Source organism: Rattus rattus, chromosome 12, assembly GCF_011064425.1.
Source record: "Rattus rattus isolate New Zealand chromosome 12, Rrattus_CSIRO_v1, whole genome shotgun sequence".
NCBI lineage: Eukaryota > Metazoa > Chordata > Mammalia > Rodentia > Muridae > Rattus > Rattus rattus.
In genome coordinates, this window is record NC_046165.1 from 4,565,569 (window position 1) to 4,581,501 (window position 15,933).

A 15,933-nucleotide genomic window follows, 5' to 3' on the forward strand; every position below is an offset into this window, starting at 1 on the left:
GCAGCAGAAACCCCGACTAAGATGGAGAAAACGATCAAGGTTTTCTGTGAGTGCAAAATGGCAGGCATTTTAGGACATAAGGAAATATTTGTTGGCCATACCAAAAGAGAAGTGATGGCCATTGTCTTAGGGTTTTACTGCTGTGAACAGACACCATGGTCAACGCAACTCTTATAAGGACAACATTTAACTGGGGCTGGCTTACAGGTTCAGTGGTTCAGTCCATTATCATCAAGGTGGGAACATGGCAGCATCCAGGCAGGCATGGTGCTGGGGGAGCTGAGAGTTCTACATCTTCATCTGAAGACTGATAGCACAATACTGACTTCCAGGCAGTTAGAATGAGGGTCTTAAAGCCCGTGCCCACAGTGCCATGCTACTCTAACAGGGCCTCACTTTCTAATAGTGCCACTCCTGGGCTAAGCATGTTCAAAGCTTCATAGTTGTTCCCAGCAAACATAAGACAGGGAGACTCATGTCAAGTGTGGCTGCTCTGTGACCATTCAGTGTGAGACTCCTTCCTCTTTCAATGTGACACTTCTGGCCTATCCCTTCCCACTTCATCTTTCATCATATGTTTTTCAATTTATTTTTCTTTGCTTGTATAACACACATTGATTACTTATATCCTTTACCATGTGTGTAGTACAGGCATATCACTGAATAAATTTCAGTTGCTAAATTTCTCTTTAAAAATATGAAGAACATTTACATTCTATAGAAGGTTCTGGGTTTCCTTTTTTATGTATATATTTTTGAAAGTGTGAGTGCGTTCTCTCTCTCTCTCTCTCTCTCTCTCTCTCTCTCTCTCTCTCTCTCTCTCTCTCCCCATTGGAAAATCGAAATATACAAGCAAAAAAATTAAAAAAATAAACAGCTATGAGACAAAATATCTCCAAGAATACTCCTGAGTTCTTTTTGTGTTGACCGCCTCCTGCTGGACATGGATTCTGCCTGCCAGGGAGATTTGTATACCCAGTGGGACAACTTTGGTGAAAATAATTTCTCCTTCTCAAGCAGTTATTAATTGCAGAAAAGTTCCTTGTTGGGGATAGGAGCTTGCGTTCATTTACTTCCACATCTCAGAGCTGGAGCCCTGTCCGCTCTGGACCCGTGAGGCCCTGAGCATAGTCTCTGTGAGTTCACATGCACTCAATCCTGTTGTGTCTGGAAAACCCTCTTTCTCTTGTGTCTTTGACCCCCTATGGCACTTACTAACGTTCTGTCTCCTCTTCTGCACAGTTCCTTGATCCCGGGAGGATGGGTTTGATGACATCGTCCCCTTTAGGACCGAGCATTGCAAGGTCTCTCGTCCTCTGCACACTATCCAGCCGTGACTCTGTCTCTGTACTCAGTCCTTCTTCTGCACAGAGAGGTGTCTCTGTCTCAGATGACAGTGAGACGTGATCCGTAGCTATACCAGGAGGCCATTAAGAACCGTTTTGCCTTCCCTTTAGTAGAACAATAGTATTTGGGTTCCTCCCAGGCTTATGACCCATCTGAGCAGTGTCAGGCATGAGCTCCAGCTCGTGGAGTGGGCCTTAAATCCAATCAGAGAGTGGCTGGTTATTCCTACAACCTTTGTGCTACTGTCGCGTCATGCGGAGAGGTCACCATTGTCTACCGAATGGTTGGTGCTCACCTTTCCCCTCTGGTAGCATGCGTGATATCTTCAAGTATTACTTACTCTTGGCAGTATGCATGGAGGCTCTTGGTGGGCATACTTAATAAATGGTTACAGCCTATACTTTATGTTTTAGCAGTTCAGTAGTTAGACAGTTGATGCAAAAGCATCTGAAAGAAATACATATTTAACCCCAGTTATTACTGGACTGCGCTTTTCTTTTTATAATTAATAAATTAACTTTACATCCTGACTGAAGTTTCCTTTCTCTGCTCTCCTCTTGGTCCTCCCCCCACCTCCTCTCTCCCTGCATCCACTCTCTTCAGAAAAGGGGAGGCCTCTTATGGATGTCAACATCCCTAGCATATCGAGTTGCAGTAAAACTAGACACATCTCCTATTGAGGCTAGATGAGGCAGCTCAGTAGGGGGAAAGGGCCCCAAAGGCAAGTATCAGAGTCAGAGACAGTCCCTGCTCCCACTGTTAGGAGTCCCATATGGACTGAGCTGCACAGCTATTACATATGTGCAAAGGACCCAGGTCAGTCCTTCAGAAGCTCCCTGGTTGTCAATTCTGTCTCTGTGAGCCCCTATGGGCCCAAGTTAGTTGATTCTGTTCATTCCCGTGGTGTCCTTGACCCCTCTGGCTCCTTCAATCTTTCCTCCCCTCCTCCACAGGATTCCCCAAGACCCACTTAACATTTGGCTGTCGAGACTCTGCATCAGTTCCTGTCAGTTGCCGGGTGAACCCTCTCTGATGGCAGTTATGCTAGGCTCCTATCTGCAAGTATCATCAACGTGTCAGGGGTGGGCTCCCTTTCATGGCATAGGTCTCAAGCTGGACCAGTCGTTGGTTGGCCAATCCTGCGATCTCTGCTCAATCTTTACCCCTGTGTGGATTGTAATTTTCTACTGGTCACATGATACAGATAATTCTCAAAGCTTGCGATCTGGCTGAAACCAGTACTCCTACTCCTGTTCCGTGCTAGCTTTTTACATCTTTTGCGTATTAGATATTTGCTTTTCGTCTTAGCAGCTGTGGAGAATCCTACTTTGCAAAGATGAAGTATCATCAGAAGTAAGGCAGTACACTTCTAACACAGAAATTGCCAATCACCATGGCCTAGCAGTTGGCAGGGCTCAACCTATGTCAGGTCTTATCTTGACCTTGAAAACAGAAAGTAGACCACAGATCCCTGTGAATCCCCAGGATACCTGGCACCCAGAGCCTGGGAAACAGCAGTCAAGCAAGAGTTCTAACAGACCGGTCAATGTCAAATTGTCCCTTTGTTTTGTTTTTGTTGTCGTTGTTGTTGTTTTGTTTTGTTTTGTTTTTGAGGCATGATTGCATCAGGCCTTTTAGCCCTGTCCCAAAGACATTTGAAATTTCAGAGGAAAGGTCAGGCCAGAGGTTATTGAACATGTCCAGCCCTGAACCTGAGATCATTGAAGTTTCACAAATTTTGAGAATATGAAACTATGAAACTATGGTTTTCTAAAACAGCAGATGTTGTGTCCCAAAGGGAGTTCTAGATAAGGCGAAGACAACTGGGTCCTGCCGTTCCTGTGGCTCGGGGAGCTTGTGATAACCTCCATCTTCCTGACTGAAAAGTCACGATGGCTATCACACAGAAGCAGCAGCAGAGAGACTGCTCCCCACTGGCCCTTCTCTGTAGAGGGACCTTGCCTGTCGTGGCTTGTTAGGGAGCAAGAAGCACCCCTCGCTTCACCATTGGGGTGACCCTTGACCTGCAATATGGATTGAAAGCTACCCCTAGCTCTTCCTTCATGTTTCTGAAGAGTCCTCCAATTCCGAATACTATGTTTCAACAGCACGTCTTTTTGTCCTCAGGGAGGGACTGACTGGAATCATGTCTTCATCTATAACCTTTTGGTCATTTCCGAAGTAAGCCACCAGGGTGAGCATGGGTAGATGGTACACTCACCTGTCGGAGGAGGCACTCCCTCCTCTGCTCTGTTTGGTATTTATTGGTAACTATCTATCTGTTTCCTGGAAAGGTCACTACCCAGCAACCAGGGTCTTCCTGTGTTCTTTGTTGACACGTTGCCGTACCTGAAGCCCAAGTTAGACAATACAATTTGTTAAATAAGCTAACGAAATTTGAGAAATCAAAACGTGGCGTAGGACTGATAAGCAACTGTGTTTGATGTACAAGGCCAGCCTCCAAGCAGGACAGACCCTTCCAAAGGTGGCTTGAAGAATTGCTAGAGCCAAGTGTTTGAAACCAGGGTCGGGGCAGAGTCACAGGGTCAAACTCCAGGACAGTCTATGCTGCTGGGGGATTGGGTCTTCCCATGTCTTTGATGTTGGATGAACTGTCCAGATCCCTAGAAAATGTCTTTCATGCAGCGAGCATGACCCGTTCTTCAAAAGGTTTGGGATTAAATGGCTTTAAAATGGGAGATCTTTGTGTGATTATGGCTGAGATCCTAGGACACGAGGCACTGGAGGAATGAAGTAAATGTGGTCGATAGAGTGTTGCATCCCTGTCCCCATACCTTTACAATCAAATTACACTTCAAAAAGCAACTGATACGGATTTATTCTAATAGAATATCCCTTCTGAAAGACTTCAGGATGTCTTTCTTCCTATCTCTGGCTCTCCTCTACCAGAACCACTACTTGGTCTCCCAGAGGCTTAGGTTCCGTGACTTATTCATAAGACACGAACCCCCTCTGAGACCTCAAGATAAAAGACACATGACACAGAGACCGACCCCAAGAGCCTCAAGCATTTCACAGTGGTCCCCGAAGCCAAATGGATGGATGGTCGCGTTGTTCTTGCCGGACGGGAACTATGGTAAGTTGAAGAGTTTGAAGTAATAGGCTTTAGGAAACTTCTTGGAGCTTTTATTTGGGGAAAGGACTTTGTAAATCTCCAGGAGTGTGTAGGCCACTGTGCTTGAGAATTTATTTCACCACAGACTCTGTTGTTCAAAACACATCTAATTATTATTATCTAGGTGACACCTTTTGGGGACTTTTTAAAAAAATTTTTTTTGCATTGCCTGTTGACCCTTACTTTTTTCAACTCTTTTGCTTGGTCCTCAGCATGGTCAATGACTTGCAAAGTATACAGTATCTTGGGGGTACACTGTCTCTGTTTGGGGAACCACAATAAGCTGGAGGTTCTGTAACTGGAGCCTACTTTGTCCACCAGGCTTCTCTGTCCTGAGGGCCAATTTGGAGATTAATTGCCCAGATTTTCTGACTAGCAAAGGGCCCCCTGGTGGCTGGACAGTCAACTACACACCTAGCTGCCTTTGCAAATCATAATTCTATCTAAAATCTAGTCTTCTAGAGAAAACTCCAACTTCTGGAATACATGCCAAATGCCTCTTTCCTCTGCTCAATACTACGCATGCTGATCTCCTCTGGGGCGCTCCCATGGAGTGGGCACAGGGATAGGTCACCTATTAAATATTTACATACTGATCATTGTGTGTCTGGCACAGCAACATCAAACACACGGCCCTATTTTTGTCCTTACTTTATGCACTGGAAAATAAACCCAAGACATTAGAAATTCCCAGTGACATGTCACCAGGGAAAGGAACCTGCTTGCTGTAGTAGACGGTCATGCAGCCCGTGCCGTTGCCTGAGAATCATGCAACATAATAGGAAAATGTCGCAGCACATTAGAAAGGACGGTGCCGAGAGACAGAAGAGGAAGTGGTACCACGGTAAGCAAGACTGGGCATCCGAGGTGGAGCTAGGAGGAAGATTGCTGTGTATGTAGAGAAAGAGCCCGTTTCTGAGTAATAACCCTGTGTTGATGATGACACTCAACAGAAATGTCTTAAAGCAGGGAGTATTAATTTGGCCCCTGGTTTCAGTCCCTCACAGGACAGCTCCGTTCCTGACTATAGGAGCACACCATTGAGGATGTTGTTCTCAGTGCAGTAGGGACAGAAAGAGAGGCAGGGAAGTGTACAGTGATAACATCCCCCCAAGACCTACCACAGGGCGCCATTTCCTCCAGTCAGCTATAACCTCTCGCGGTTACCAGAGCCTCCCCAATTTGTGCCACCAGATGCGGGACCGAGTCTTCAAGATACGAACCTGTGGGGGACACTTCTGATTCAAACCGTGACAGCGCCCCTTTAAGCATAGGTCTATGCAGGTGAAGGACTCGGACTCTCCAAGACAGAGCGCAGAGCAGCTCTGGGAGGTCCCAGGGTGTATCTCGCTGTTCTTACTCCAGCGGGAAGAATACCTGACCAGTAGCAACTGAAGGAGGGAAGAGTAATTTTTCTTTCAGTCCTAGGGGTACTTTCCGTCCTGGTTAGGGAGGCATGATGGCAGAGCAGAAGGTGGGGGTGGCTCAAAGGTCATCCCCTCAGGCAGGAAGTAGAGAGAAGAAAGAGAAGGGAGGCCTCCCTACGGAACCCCAAGGCCTGCCCTCAGTGGCCTACTGTCTCCAACCAGGGTCCACCTCAACTTATAAGTTTCAGAACTTTCACAAATAGTGTCACCAGCTGCACCAAGTGCTCAAACACATCAAACTGCGGAGAACAATCACATTTCAACCACGGTGGGAAGTGACGCTGTTGTTGAACCGCTTCCTTCCCCCATGCTTCATTCCCCTCTAAATCCCCCATGCGTTTATCTGTTGGGCTGTCCCTGCAGTGCAGGGAGAACCCTTGCAGAATCTCCACGTGAGAGCTCCTTTTCCTTTGCTGCCGGCATTGTCCCTTTGTAGTCTTTTCTGTCAATGACCACGAATTCTCCGTATATTATTATCACCTGTCCATTAATTCAGTAAAGAGCCTTGGCAGCTACTTGTGTGTGTGTGTGTGTGTGTGTGTGTGTGGCATGCTTGTGGTGTGTGTGTGTGAATGTGTGTGTATGTGTGTGTGTATGTGTGTGTAGTGTATGTATGTATGTATGTGGGGTATGTGTGTGTGTGTGTATGTATGTGTGTGTATGTGTGTATGTATGTGTGTGTATATGTGTGTGTGTGTGTAGTGTGTGTGTATGTGTGTGTATGTGTGTGTATGTGTGTGTGTGTGTATGTATGTATGTGTGGGGTATGTGTGTATGTGTGTATGTATGTGTGTGTATGTGTGGTGTGTGTGTATATGTAGTGTGAGAGTGCACCTGTGTGTGTGTAGAGATACATATATAGTGTTTAATTTTTCTTGTTTGCTGAGATTTTTTGTTTGTTAATTTTTTCTTTTATAAGATGTCTCACTGTGTAACTAAAGCTGGTCTTGAATTTGAGCTTCCTTTTTAGGGGGGGCTTCATTCTGAGAGTGCTGGAATTATAGGTATATACCATTAGGCCCAGTTTGATATGTCTTAAATTTGAAGAATATAAAATCTTAAATTGACACGAAGCGTTCTAACAAGGATACTTGCTATGTTTTATAATAAAAATTTTATCTTTATTTTAAAAGCAATTTGTGCAGTGAGACAACACCTGGCTTTTTTTTTTTTCTCCTCAAAGGAGACCAGGCCATGGATATATTCTTTACCAGGAGCAGGCAATTATTCCAGAGAGATCAGAGAGAAACGGGTTCACCTTAGCAACCGCATCCAGCATCCAGCGAGAACAGACGCTGTTACTTTGTGTCATTCTGGTCCCCTGTATCCTTCTTCCAAGGTCTCAAACCACAGCTTCAGAGACCTCTCTCTGCCTTTAAGGTTTAAGGAGAAAGGAGGCTTCACTGCATTTGGCCATTCCTGCGTCATTTTCTTTGTGAGTGGGTCTCCTTGGCAGCAAAACACACGAGACATGTTCTTATGCTACTTCCTGCACTCTCTACAGGGCTTTGCCTGCCTGTGTCATGTCTCTTTCAAGCTGGTAGCCAGACACTCCTGTGGTTGCCAGCCCCACCAACAAACCCAACCGTTTGCTAATGAGATAATTTTATTGTGCAAAGTCGTCCAGTCCTGAGACGTGTGGAGATTATAGGTGGGTGGCAGAGCTGGAAGATTATATTCTCTGTGGGGTTTCCAGCCCCTGTTTTTGAGGGCTGAGAAACAGCAACATACACTTTGGATTACCTTTAAAGAAGAGATTTTTGACTGCCTGAATGTTTGAGGTTATTTAAAACCTTCGTGTGGAATCTTGTAGTGTGCCACACCACATATCCAGTGTCCAATCTAGCCCACCCCCTCTTCTTCCCTCTTCTTCTCCATAACAGAAAACTCTCATTACCCAAATGACAGAATTTTATCATCCAAACATCTATCATGTTCCTGGAACATGATGTCTTCTGTGAGTCCTCTGTAGAAACTCCAAGACTGGCTTTGATCTCAGAATAAGCAGTATAGTTAAAACCCACATTTGTATAGAATCATAAAAATTGTTATATTTCCACCCACTGGCATGTTTCTATCGACAGGAAAGTATCTGTGCTCAGCAAAGAGACAACTATTCACATAAGCATTGCACTGTGGGAAAATCAAACTGAGCCTTTAAAAGTTGTTGCTGGGCTGAAGACACAGGGTTCTTCTACCTGTGCTGGGCACATGTTAATGTCAGGCTCTAAAAGGAATTCACAAAAGTTCTTACTTTGCCGGGTTCCTGACTGAGAAACACAGATGATATTTTTCATCTATTTAAATCTTAAGAGTTATTTTTAACACAATTAAGCATTTATAACTTTGCTTTAAAGATACACACTTTTGAGTTACGTAACTCACCGAACTATTATTTTGGACTGCGCTTTGAAAAATTCTCTCACCTCAAGATTTCACACTTAGATATAATGAGAACATTTTCTCTTGGTTAGAAACCAATGTCTTTCCTTTAAAGGATTTCGAAATCTCTTATTTTAATGTCCATTTAGTGACTGATTTTCTGTGTGCGGGTGGGGTAGGTGCTTGCCTGACACAGCGTGCTTATGGAGGTCACAGGACACACTGTGAGAACTGGTTCTCTCCTTTATCACGTGAATTCCTGGGGTTGAACTGGGGTCATTGGGTTTGACAGCAAGAGCCTTTAAGCACTGACTACCTCTCTAAGCCTTGAAGAAAATTTTGATATTGAAAACAACTACATAGAGGGTTACCAAACTTGTAGGAAAGTATGCAGTTTTACCAAGTGGGTGGTGAGCACACATCTTTCATCCTGAACCAAGTAACAAGTACCTATGGCTTTAATTGAATGATCTGACGTCCCAATAAGGAACACGTCTCTGCTTTCAAAGGGACAAAAGAGCCAACTGATTTATCTTCAGATCTGCAATCCTGGGAAGGTTACTAAGCATTCATTAAACACTCATGAGGTGCACATATTGTAATTTACTGCTTCCTAGTGGATCTGGGAAGTGATTCTTTCAGATATGGAAAGGGAAGCACAGTGGATAATCCCAGACATCCAAAGGAATGTGGACACTAAGGAAGCCCCTTAGCAAACTTCAGCTAATTCTCAGAGACAGTCTGGCTCCAAAACTTAAACATAGATTCAGCACCCCTTCCCCCTCCTCTTACCCCTCCCCCTCCCCTGCCAGTTTGAGAATGCTGGGCTAGGATTTGGCAAGTGAAATTTTGACGCATTATCTTGTTTACACAGAGGAAAATAATGGTAAGATTGCCTTGGGAAAAACAGAACTGTAGGGAACGTATTGGAATATTCTGAGAGAAAAACAGAGATTTAACTAAAATGCAGTTGATTTGTCTAAATTATATCTTCATGGGAATTTTGATCATTTCTGTATCTTGTCAGTTGGTGACGTGGTCAGTTCAAGTATTTGATCCCACCTTTAAGAAAATGTTTAATGGAAAACATAGCTATCACTCAGCCAAAGGAGTTGCTTTGTAGGAATCCACTCTGTTCCATTTGGTTGCTGGATGAATATCCAAGTTCATTCTTGTTACCATGGGTTACATGCTCTTGTAACCATGGGTAGCACACTCTTGTAACCATGGGTAGCACACTCTTGTAACCACGGGTAGCACACTCTTGTAACCATGGGCAACACGGTCTTGTTACTGTGGTAACACAGTCTTGTAACTATGGGTTGCACACTTTTGTAACCATGGGGTAACAGGCTCTTGTAACCATAGTATCACATACTTAAATCTCCAGAACGTTATTCATGTATCAGTCATTCTGTCAAGGTCAACATTCTTGAAGTATGTGCTCACGTAGAGTTGGATAACATCCAGTATGTACAACCTATACACCTACCCAGTCAGCAGCATTAGGTGAAGGTTAAACCTGGTGGGTTCTCTTAGGGGCTGACTACCTTTGGATCTCGATTCATTTCTTCTCTGATTTTTTTTTTAAATTTTCTTTTCTCAAATTCTTCTTAAGGCCTTGATCCACATGTGTCTTCCACTAAGATTCCTTCTCACTGTCCCTAATGGTGTAGGAACTAAGGACCAGGATTCCATATCTCAGAAGGCTAGGGAGATAATCAATGAATTAGCCTTCTAGAACTCAAGTGGCAGACCTGTTCTGTTGTACTCTCTGAGCCAGGCTGCAGGTCTCTCAAAAGGCTCCAGTTTCATCTCTGCACATGGACACATGAGTGGAGTGCAAGTGTGAATGAATCAGGCCGTGGGGCCACCTCATCCTCTAGGTCGCAGAGTGGAGATGCTCAACCCTTTGAGCCCTGCATTTATTAACAAGTACCTTCCAACTCCAAGACATTCCCAGGGTTTTCTTCTTGCTAAAAACTCACCTTGCAAGATGGTTTAAGACTTAAAAAAAACATAGTTAGGGTATATACTTGGGAAATATTGCCTATCTGGAGATGCCCAGTGTACACTAGAGTGATAAGGACTCTCAGAAGTTCTGCAGGAAAGAAATATGCAATATTATTGAACCCCAAATGGGCAACTCCTACTGATAGAATAGTTACGCCTTGGGAAACACAAGTCTTCAAAGAAACAGGCTCAGCGAATAAGAATTCTCTGTCTGAGTCGAAGCAACCATTTGGACTCACTTTGAATGAAGAGCTAGCATTTTCAAGTCCATTGTAGTAAACACGATGAAACTCACCACTGGTGGTTTTCCACGAGCTGGTAGAAGTTTACAGCTGCCATGTTGGTGGGGAGTGGGGATGGAGGAGACTAAAATGTGGGGAGGAAACAGTGAGTGAAGGAAAAGGAGACAGAGAGAGAACCCAATGCACCCAGGAAAGCCAAGCCCGTTGTTGCTTGGCCTAGACTTGTGGAATTCCTCGTTCAAGGCCCACTACAGCCCGGAGCGTCAATGTAAACTCATGTTGCTGACCCCAGACCCCACTCGTCCCAAGCTCATTTCTGCTTTGACACTTGTGATATCGCATCATTACTAACATTATCAACGGTAATCCAAGAGGCATTGAGAATAGTGGGAGGATCTAGGCACCAGTCAGGCCCAGTTTAGGTTCACCTACTCTGAGACCTCTGGGCCCTAGGAGGCCTCATTGCTGTGGTGGAGAAGGACACTTCAGAGGACTCTCAAGAGGACTAAGGGCATTAGTGCTCAGGAAATAATAACTACTCGATAAACACTGCCTGTTGTTCAATGTGGGTCACAGCCCAGTTCTAATATTGTGCAAGTTTTAAAGCCGGGGCTTGATTTTCACTGTCAGTCACAAGGGTTAGACCGCCCCTTGTCTTCCCACTCCCATCAGCTGAAGGAAGGCTGAGATCAGAATACATGAAAATGGACCACAGGCTCCTGGAGTAGTCCCCAGCAGCCATGTTGTGAATGAGGGGGACAAAGCTGGCATAGAGATAGAAAACACCCCTGCTCCCCCTTCTATTTTCTCCAAGGCTCAGCAGCAACTGCTTCACAGGTAGATTTTGCTGGGTCAGGTGATTTCTTGCTGAGTCATGACTATGGCTACAACCGAGAAGACAAAGGGATGTTTGCCGTTTGCCGAGAGCTGACGCCACCGCTAGCTACTTATTTGCTTTCTATCGATTGATTTAATAGCTTTGATCTTTGATCTCAGAAATAGCCGCGTGTGTTACATAAGAGTAAAGCTGCTCGCTGTCCCGGCGAGGCAGAAAGAACACCTGGCTTAGAAAACAAAAGCAGGTAAAGAGTCAGATTCACCAGACGTACCAGTATTTTTTCCCCTAGCTCTCTGTGGTTTTTCTTTTTTTCTTTTTGTCTTAACATAGTTGATTAGATTTAAAATTACAATTTAACGTTGGTTGTGCGTTTAATGCACGGATCCGTTTTGATGACACACGGCTGTGGAGCAGGGTTGAATTTTGTGTTCTATCTGGGTCAGCTGAGTAAATCAACAGCATTAATGAGCTTTATTAAATCATCTTAGTAAAAGCCCCGCTGTCGTAACTGTTTACTTAACTCTACATCCAACAAAAACAGCTGCCACCCCCTGACAGATCCTGTTCTGAACAGGAGTTCTTTTCCTAGGAAGGAAGATAGGAGAGGGGCTGTAATCTGAAGGCAATCTATTGAGAGCCCATTAAAGGACACTCTGTGACAAAGTGCCCTCCAGATAGACCCCAACTTCCTATTAAGAAAGAATATAGTGCAAGGAGTGCAGTCAAAGGAAACATTTTGCTCTTCCCTTTTGTTTTATTTACTTGTGTGTGCGTGTGCATGCGTGTGTGTGCATGTGCATGTGCACGTGTGCATGTATGTGTTTGTGTGAGTGTGTGCATATGTGCGTGCATATGCATGTGTATGTATGTGCACATGTGTGTGTGTGCATGTGTGTACACTTACGTTTGGGTGCTTGTGCACACTCAGGGACCTGCATACGCATGTGGGGGCCAGAAGAGGAGGATTTCAGACATTTTCCTTTATCTCTTTCTGCCTTATTCCCTTGACATGAGGTCTCTTACTTGCAACCCACGCCTGGCTTTTACGTGGGTGCTAAGGATTTGGACACAGATCCTCCTGTTTACACAGCCAGTGCTCTTAACTGCTGAGCCGAATACAAGCCTCTTGTAGTATTTGACTTTGCATTGCTTTGGCTCCTGGGACAGGATCAGCTTGTGGTGGTTCTCCATCTTCGGAGTGTATCATCTCGCCTCAATCCCGCCCTCTATTTTATATGCAGAACTCTGCAAAGGGCACTCAATTCCTCTACAGCCAGCCACATTGACTCAGAAAACAACGTCTGCAGAGGTCTGGAGCCATGCTGGTGAGAGATGTGCAACACTCCTCCCTACTCCTTAAGAAGCGTGTCCACAAATAAATCCACCAATATTTTAAATATCTTTAAACTTATGAGTTTGTGTGTACATCTGTGTACAAGCGTCAGCACCTGAGTGCAGTCCAAGCTATGACCAAAAGAAGGCACTGGATCCTTGGTAGCTGGAGTTACAGATGGTTGGGAGCCACTCATCTGGATGGGAACTCCTCTCAGGTCCTCTGTGAGAGCAGCAACACCCCCTAACCACGGAGGCAGCTCTCAAGCCCTTCCATCTGTCATGTAATTGCTATACCATTAACAGAATTTTTCAGTGTTCTTAAGATAGTGTGTCCCTTTTGTCCCTTAAACTGAACTGCAAATGTGACCAGCAGATGGAAGTAAATTCCCCAATTAAAACACTGAATTCTGTTTAAGAAACAAAGGTAAATGCTTCAGTTTAGTTGCACTTCACTGACAGCCTGCTTATGTGCCCATGGCTGGATAAAAACCGTCTCCCGTTGAATAGATGTTGGAAATGTTTGAAGTGCAGAGATACTCCTGGATGCATCAACAAGCCTTGCATGACCTGAAGCTGCTCCACGGAGAAGCTCTTACATGTGGCCTGCAGAAGAAGGTCATGTGGCTGCTGTCTCCCTCAAAGAATACATGTGTCACTTCGGCCAATGTTTCAGATGATACTTAGCCTCCAGAGACAGATATAGGTGGTCAACAGAGGCAGCCCACCATTGTTGCTTTGGTTCCTATGGCAGTGAATGTGTGTGTGTGTGTGTGCGTGCACGTGTGCATGTGTGCGCGCACATGCATCCATTCATGTATGTATGTATGATGTGTGTATGCATGCATGCATGCATGATGTATGTATGATGTGAGTATGATGTGTGTATGATGGGTGTATGATATATGTATGTATGAATGATATATGTATGTATGATGTATGTGTGTATGCATGCATGTATGTATGCATGTATGATGTATGTACGGTGTATGTATGATGTGCATATGGTGTGTGTATGATGTATGACTGATGTATGTATGTGCATATGATGTATGTATGTGCATGCATGTGTGTACGTATGTACGTATGTATGTATGTATCCATGCATGCTGCATGTGTGCAGCCAGGCATTGCAAAGCCACCAGCTTTGTCACCTTTGCTCAGTATTGCTCTGGCTATCTGTGCTTCTATATGAGTTCTGTGATTGGTTTCTATTTATGTGAGGATTATCATCAGACTTTTATGGGGAAACACTATGTAAACCACTTTGAGTAATGTGGATGTTTTAACATCCACTCCTCCAATTCATGAGCAAGATATGCCTTTCCATTTTTTGGTGTCATCGTCGATATCTTCCCTGAGTGTATTATAATTTTCAATGTAGATATCTTTTATCTGCTTGGCGAATTTATTCATAGCTCTTCTGGTAGAACTGGAGATGGGATTGCTTTCTTGATTTCTCTTTTAGCTAGAGGGCTATTGGTTCACAGCGACGTGGAGGGCTTTTGCATGTCGATTTTGTGTTCTGCAATTACTGGGGTTATCAGGTCAAACGGTTTTCTTGGTAGAGAACTTAGGTTTTCCTATGTCTAAGATTGTGTTGTCTGCAGTCAGGGCTAATTTGTCTTCCTCCTTTCCAATTTGGATCTTACTTATTTCTCTCTCTTGCCTAATTGCTCTGGCTAGGACTTCTAGTATGTTGAACAAATGTGACAAAAGCAAGAAATCCTTTCTCTTGTTCCAGACTTTAGAGAAAATGCTTTTCACATTCCTGGGTTCAGTGTGATGTTGTCTGTGGGTTTGAAGCACACTGTGCCATTACACGGAAGTTTGTTCTCTCTGCACCTACTTTATTGATCATTTTATCATGAAAGGCTGTGGAATGCAATGAGCGAATGAATGAACTACATGTCATTCCGAATTTTACACTTTATACTCATTTTCCTCATGGGCTTCCTTTGCTCATTCACTGTCCATTCAGTTAAATCCATATATTTTTCAGGCTGTCTATGTGGCAGGTTGGGTTTCAGATACTGGGAAGCTCCTGAAGAACAAAGGCTAGAGAGACAGAAGGCTCATTGGTCAGGAGCATTTGCTGCTTCTGCAGAGGATTTGAGTTCATTTCCCAGGACCTGCATGATGGCTCATAACCAGTTATAACCCTCGTTCCAGGGGGTCGGATGTTCTCTTCTGGCTTCTACAGGCCTCGCAGTCAGATGGTGCACATACATCCATGCAGGCAAAATACATGCATGCATACATTAAAGTAATAAAAATGTAAAGGTATAAAGCATATATAGGTAACACCTGTATAGAGAAAAGAAAGATAGTCACTAAGTGAGACACCATGTCTGTCTGTCTGTCTATCTATGACTATCAGCATAGTAAATGTGATACAGACTAGTCAGGGAGAGAAAGGGGTATGGAATTCAGGGTCAGGCAGCTGTCTCTAACGTCAATTAACCCCATCAGGAAACCTGCATTTGATCATCACTAAGAGGAAGCAGGTGAGCAAGCTGTGGAGACACCTGAGACGAGAAAGTGTTTCTGAGACAGGAAACTGCAGCGTGCAGATCTTCAGGTGAACCTACGCTCGCCCAGAGCACAGGGAGACAGTAATGGGAGTGCTCAGAACAGGGGGCAGGCCAGCAGTAATGGGAGGATGGCCAAGGTGCTCTGTCGGCACTGGGCATAGGCTGAGACAGTGTTCTGAAGGTTTGGGCCTCTTTCTTAGGGTTGTTTATCCATTAAATTTGCCAAATTCTGTATGTGAATTACAATGCCAGAGTTTGTTTGCACGTCCACCCACACACTAAAATGAGTTTGGTAAAATCCTGACAATCTCCCTCACCTCAATGCCTAAATATCTTTTGTAAAGCAATTTACCTTGACGTTTCATGTATATTGGAGAGTAAAGTCCTAAAGCATGAATTCTGATGAGAGGGATACTTTGTTATTTCCTGAATTCTGATGAGAGGGATACTTTGTTATAATTTCCTGAATTCTGATGAGAGGGATACTTTGTTATAATTTCCCCGACTCCACCTGGAGAGGTGTGCGTCTGTACAGCTGGGGGTCTTCACTACTCTAACAACATTGTTTTTTCATAATGGAGGATGAGAGGATCAGGATGAAAAGAGAAATACAGACCGGGAAGAGAAGACAAGGGTCCAGCGTTTGGACCATCTCTTGGCAAAGAACAAAATCCTTCAGTTG